The 6576-nt window shown below is 32.7% G+C and overlaps 1 long non-coding RNA gene across 1 annotated transcript; it reads left to right on the forward strand.

Annotated features, from left to right (window-relative positions):
- The first annotated feature begins 2733 nt into the window (after positions 1-2733).
- Positions 2734-6349, forward strand: LOC109337437. The gene is made up of 10 exons (XR_002106451.1): positions 2734-3352; positions 3651-3860; positions 3944-4035; positions 4121-4246; positions 4335-4595; positions 5068-5218; positions 5497-5686; positions 5787-5900; positions 5987-6059; positions 6131-6349. It is a non-coding gene; the product is annotated as an uncharacterized LOC109337437 (long non-coding RNA).
- The last annotated feature ends 227 nt before the right edge of the window (positions 6350-6576 follow it).

The raw sequence follows: 6576 nt of genomic DNA on the forward strand, positions 1-6576 counted from the left end.
AACCCTAATATGTTAATAGTTGTTTAACACTCCCCGAGACATATGTACAATTGGATGAACCGTGTTAACAAATTATCTTGTCTTCTTCTTTTCATTTCTATTTAATCTCTACCATTATTTGATTTCTTGTGGCTAATAATGTATTTAATTTCTAATAATACATTTAAAAAATTGTTTCTATTATACCAACAATTGGTATCAAAGACAACTTGTGGATGACTCTTAATCTAGGCACCATATTCACGGTGGAGTAGGTCTATGGAATTGATAATTTTGGATAAAGCAAATGAGGGTGAAATACGTGGAGAAGGAAGCATGGTGGGATCGTGGTAGGGACTAAGATCATGTTGGATCTAGAATATCATAAGTTTATGTATTGGATTAGGACCTAGGTGGGGATAGGAACTCACATGGAGCATCGAGCTATGAGACAAGTGCTGTCAATATCTCTCTAGTCATTGAAGATTTGAGAAATGGTGTATCCTTAGGGAACCTCCACAACATTATGAAGAAGGGTGTTAATTGTTAGAGGAAACACAAGAGTACACATGCATTAGTTGACTTTCATGCATGGTGTAACACTGACTTTGATACATGGTGTAACACTGACTTTGATAGAGGTTGTGGCACAAACATTGACTTGAATGCACAATTGTGGCATGATCATTTGATGGAACTTGTTGAAAGATGTGTGATGGGTGTACTTCTAAAGGTGGAGTATGATAGATCTTTGAACTATGATTATCGGCATAAACAATGATGATAACACTTGAGGCATTCCAAGGAAGCTCCACAATTCAAGTTGGCTGAGTATTGAAGAAGGGTTTTGCGCTTGGTGGCACCATCAAGAATACTCTGAAAGACTTATGTCAAAGGACGAGCGAACTCACATGTCTAGAAAACCCCATGGAGGAGCTGGTTAAAGAGAGTTAGTGATTGAGCAAGATAAATTTCCTAAGGAGCACGATGATCACCAAGGTTATTATAGAAACTTAATTATTATAGAAATTAAACTATTTGGAATTGTTTTATTTTACATTAAAATCTAGGTTCATTGGTATTATGAGTCTTTTATGCATTATTAAAATATCGTAAAATGTTATGTATTTGCATGTTATAGTAGAATTATTTGTACATCAATTTATTTTATGCTTAAAATATTCTTATTTTTTATACATACTTTAATTTATTATATGAATACTTTAGGTATAAAAGATGACAATTTTAATAAGGTATACATTATAAAAAAAATGACACGGGCTAGTTGTTGATATGCCATATCTTTATTATATGTAAATAATATTATATATATCATGCACAAGTATTATATTTTTATATAGTCATGTGTATTTATTATAATTTAATTGTTTTTTTTGTGTTTATATACGACAATGATGTAGAATTATTTAATCATATTGGATTTATACATAATGTGTGCTTTCAAATAATTAGAGACAAATTACTACCTTATCCTCATTTGCAGAAATATAGATCTTTATTTGATGTTTATATATACTTTCAGAACTCGAGGGTAAGAAACATGCAATATTAGTTTAGTATATATTAAAGAAGACAAATTTATATGTGGTGCAAGAAAATATGAATTTAATTAAGAGTGAGGAACTATTTTATTGGGAACATGATTTCTTATGAGATATCTGTAGGCCCAAGTATTATTAATATGGTGATGCAGTGAATATAAGATGATTATCAAGATTAAAAGCTCTCTTACTTTAAGTGATTACTATATGATGGTTTTTCTTAATTGACCTTTGGTTGGGTTTAAAAAAAGGGGTTCCTTATGTTGGATCTAAGGGTGAGAAGACAAATTTCATGAGTGTAGGAACAAATTATTCATCACACCTTTCTAGAGATCTCAAACTCATTATGTGGCTTTAAGATTTATGGTGACCAAGACTTGTTTACTATGAATACTTAAGGGTTAGTTTGGGAGTTGGTTTTTGGAGGGGAAGGAAGGAAAAGGGAAGGCTTGGGAGTCATCTCACAAGTATATTTCGTGGCTCTCAAGCCTTCCCTTTCCCTTCCTTCCCCTCCAAAAGTCAACTCCCAAACTAACCCTAAGAAGACAAAGATAACTCAAGCCTTTAAAAAGCTTAGGCTTCATGAAACAAAAACTATATTGCTCATTATTGGAATTTGCAGCTATATTTTTTTGTCTTAAGAAAATGACTTCTGAAATTATTTTCATATGTGGTGAAATTTGAGGTGTTTAATTATCATAAGATTCTTACATATTTGTTTGATAAAAGAAAATTAAACACGAGAAAAATAACATGGATAAAGTTTCTTAAGAATTTTGACGTAAGTTAAAGTATCGTCAATGAAATATGAATATGTGGTTGATGGTTTAAGTAAGGGAATAATTTCTATAATAGTTATTTGGGATGGATATCCTCAAATAAGACTACTTGAGAGGTGAAGTGTGACTTGATAGTATTGTGATATAGAATTGTTTTAAATAAATAGTAAGACTACGTCAAATATTACAATTAACAACGATCATTTAACCGTGCTTCCTAGAAAAACGTTATTAAATTCAAGGCGGAAGATAATCAACAATGCTCATTCAAGCAAGCGCTGTTAATTTGGATAGGTAGTTATAACTTCAACAACACATGTGTGAATGAGCGTTGTTGATTTAAAACTAGCTTGAATAAGTCATGTTTAACAACGATCCTTTAAGAAAAAAATATTAATTTATATCTATTCAACATCGTTGGCTTAAAGGAGTATTGTTGAAGATTACATATCAACAACGCTTTCTTAAATGATCGTTGTTGATATGTTATGACATTAAATGTCAAAAGTTGATTCACCTCCTGACTGTTTAACAATGCTCCTTTATGAAAGCGTTGATAATTTATAGCTATTCAACAACACTTGATCTATTGAGCATCGTTGAAGATGTCATATCAACAACACTTACGTAAAGGAGTGATGTTGAAGATGACATATCAACAATTCTTTCTTAAATGAGCGTTGTTGATATGTTACTACGTTTAAATATCTAAAGTTGATTCACTTCCCTCTACACTGTCAATCTTGTTCGATCAGAAACCTCATACACTCAGAAAACCTTATACACTCAGAAAACAGATAATTAACTCAAAAAACTTCACCATTGGCTTCCCAAAGTGGTAATCATGATTCTCACAATGGTGATGATGTTACACGTACTCCACAAGATAAGCAATTGGTTATTCAGAAATATACTCCACGTGGAATGACTTCCATGAAGAGGATCATTCATGCAAGGAGTAAGAACGTGAAGTCACCTTTTGAATGGAACATAAAAGGTCAACCATTGAACACGAATGGTGGCAACACATTGGTAAACTACATTAGAGTCGTGTTTATATAGAACGTGCGGATAACATTAAACTCTCGGAATGATATGATCTTGAATCCAGTGAAGGAGCGCATTTGGAATGATATAATAGTAACTTTTCATTTACGCGTTTGTGCATATGTGTTTCAATATATGTGCTTTCATGCAATGTATATATGTTTTTATGTAATGTATATGTATTTTTGTATATTCATGCACTGTATATGTGTTTTCATGCAATGTATATGAATTTTTGTGTTTCCATGCAATTTATTTGTGTTTTATATTTATGTGTTTTTAGCCAACTATTGATGTTGGTGAGGAACACAAGGGTTACATCCTTAGATCTGTCAGCAAGGCTCTCCGACAATTCAGAACCAATGTCAACAAGTGTATCAGAGATGTTGATGGAAATGTCAACCTCAAACCTTCAACCAAATACGCAAATATCATTGAAAAAGAGGATTGGAAGGCTTTTGTCACTACACACACACAAGACAAGTCTTTCTTGGTAAAATCATCTTCTTTGTATTGATTGTACACTTATGTTTTTTTATCTATGATTGTTGATGTTAATGTTGTTTGTTTTTGCAGAAAATAAGTGATGAAAACCGCAAGAGGGCATCTAAGCCTTTGTATCCATACCGAACCTCTCTAGTAGGGATAGAGGCATAAATGAAAAAATTGTAAGTATTATTAATTAGTAAGTACATTATTGGTTATGTTTTGAATTTATATCTACTTACATTATTATTAGTTATGTTTTAGCAGCTAGAACAAAGCGATACACCTTCAAATGCATATGTAGTAGACCTCAATGTTCTATGGGTGGATGTTCGTAAGAACAAGAATGATGTCATTGATAATGAAAAAGTTCAAGATGTGGTAAACTGTGTTGTAAGTGCTTATCATTTAAACTAGATTTCCATACTTTATTTATTAATGTGCATGATTAATTAACATTATGTTTTTCTTGATGTGTCAGGTTGCCATAAGTGAAAAGGAAGGAGAGCTACATACCTGGATAGTCAGGAGGTACTTGATAAGGTACTAAGACTGCCTGAGTACTCTGGCCCTATCTGGGGTGCAGGATTTGGGGTTAGGGAGTAAAAATATTTACCCCCTCAAAAGCGTGCAACCAATTCCGACTTGGCTCGGATACAAAACCGTTTGGATGCCCTCTTATAAAGTTTCAATGTGTTTGAAAGTTCAATGAAAAAGAAGGAACTTGAGGGGCATCAACAAGGTGATGTTCCTTCTATCATCAATGATAGTTGCACATGTGCTACTCACAAAATTCTTGAGTTAATTTAATTGACTAATTTACATTTATTTTCCATTTAGTTTAATTATAGTCGTAAACTTATATGTTTTAACTAATATTTAGAAATCAATTATTGAAAACTATACCTCGATATGCCATCTAAGCGAGTAGTGGGTATTGGTAAAGTGTACAACATACCAGATGCTATGCTACATAATGCACGTATACCACCCAATCATGTGAATGTCTCGATTGATGTTGCAATCGATGGTGAGGCATTGTTGCCAATTCCTCTCGATCAGGATACCTTGACAGTGGGAGAGGCTATAAGCACTTATGTGGCTTGACTAATAGACCTTGTAGATGTAGATCCTAAGGTGTGATTTTCACCTTATGCTCATTGTTATTATATTTATTGATCTGTACTTATATGTTTTGTATTGAATATTTCAAGGACGTGAACACTCCAGACTCAATGAAAAGGAATTAGATGGGTCAATGACATCCCCTCCCATAGTAGAACATGTACCGAAAAAGGTCAAAGTGGTGAAGCCTAAGCTTAACAAAAAGGCCAAAGTGGTGAAGTATAAAGGGTCTTCGGGGATGTGAGTTCCAAAAAGATCAACTTTTATACTCAGCTGTTGAAACATGTACATAAATTGGAAGTAGGTTCTATATTGTTGATATCATTTTCCTTTGGAGTCTATGGGTATAGTACCCAAGAATTCATTAGCCTTAATGAAGTGAAGGAAGTATATGAACATGAATTGTTAGGGGCAACCATTATATGTCTATATACAAAGTAAATTTTGTTTTCTTAACTTCTCACTTTTGAATTTAATCATTGGTATTATAGTTAACTAACATTTGTGTTATATAATAGGTACTTGCATGACAATCTTAGTTGGAAAAATAAAAAAGGTGATGTTCTTGTCCCCATATTTTAACACTTCAGTGATGGGTAACCCCGATGAGAAAAAGAAGAACAGGGAGAGTTGGACACAACATGTAGCTGATATGCTCATCTAAAACATAGAAGTTGTAGATTTAATTCTTGCACCTTTTAATATTGGGTGAATATTTTTTACATACATAATTTAATTGTCTTTTGTATGTTTGTTTTTAGCATGTTTGTGCTTAACATTTCCTAACTGTATACATGTGTTTTGTTAGGCAATATTCACTTTTGATGGTCACTAATCCGATTGAAGAGCGAATATACTATTTTGATTCATTGAAACACGACGATCCGAAAAAGTAACCATTTGTGAAGGAAACTTTTACTAGGTAATTGGATAACTCATTTAAACTTTCTGATTTTAGGTACATTTTCACTTACTGTTTACTAATTAAGTAAATTTTTTGTTTTTTAGGCGGCTGGAAATTTACAGAGCCCATGTTCATTCTAAATCTACATCAAACAACATCAAATGGACTCATGTAAAGGTATTGACACAAATAATCTCAAACAATTATATATATGAAGTGTTCATATGTTTGTTTGATTTTAATTGTAGACCCCCTTCCAAACCAACGAGAAAGATTGTGGCTATTATATGATCTACTTCATGAAGGAGATCATTCAGTGGTGGCTAACACCAATCCAGTTTGATGTAGAGTCATACATAGATGACCAAATCACCCAGCTTAGGGAAGATTGGTTAAATTATGTACTTACTATTAAAGAGTAGTTTAGGGAAAGATTTTAGCACAGGTCAAATTTTGTACTGTTCAATCTACTATTGCATAGGTACATATGTACTTACAATGTTCAATGTATTGTTTTGGTGTAATGTTCAATGTTAATTCAATGCTCAATGTACTATTCTCTTGAATTGTTTTGAATACCATTTATGTTTATCTATCTTCTGTTCTAGCTGTATCTCTTGAATACCATTTCTATTCTAGTTGTTCAATCTTTTTCTATGTTTTGGATGTGTTTTAGTGTTGTGTTGGTTGTGTT

Source organism: Lupinus angustifolius, unplaced genomic scaffold (genome assembly GCF_001865875.1).
Source record: "Lupinus angustifolius cultivar Tanjil unplaced genomic scaffold, LupAngTanjil_v1.0 Scaffold_6_57, whole genome shotgun sequence".
Classification (NCBI taxonomy): Eukaryota; Viridiplantae; Streptophyta; class Magnoliopsida; order Fabales; family Fabaceae; genus Lupinus; species Lupinus angustifolius.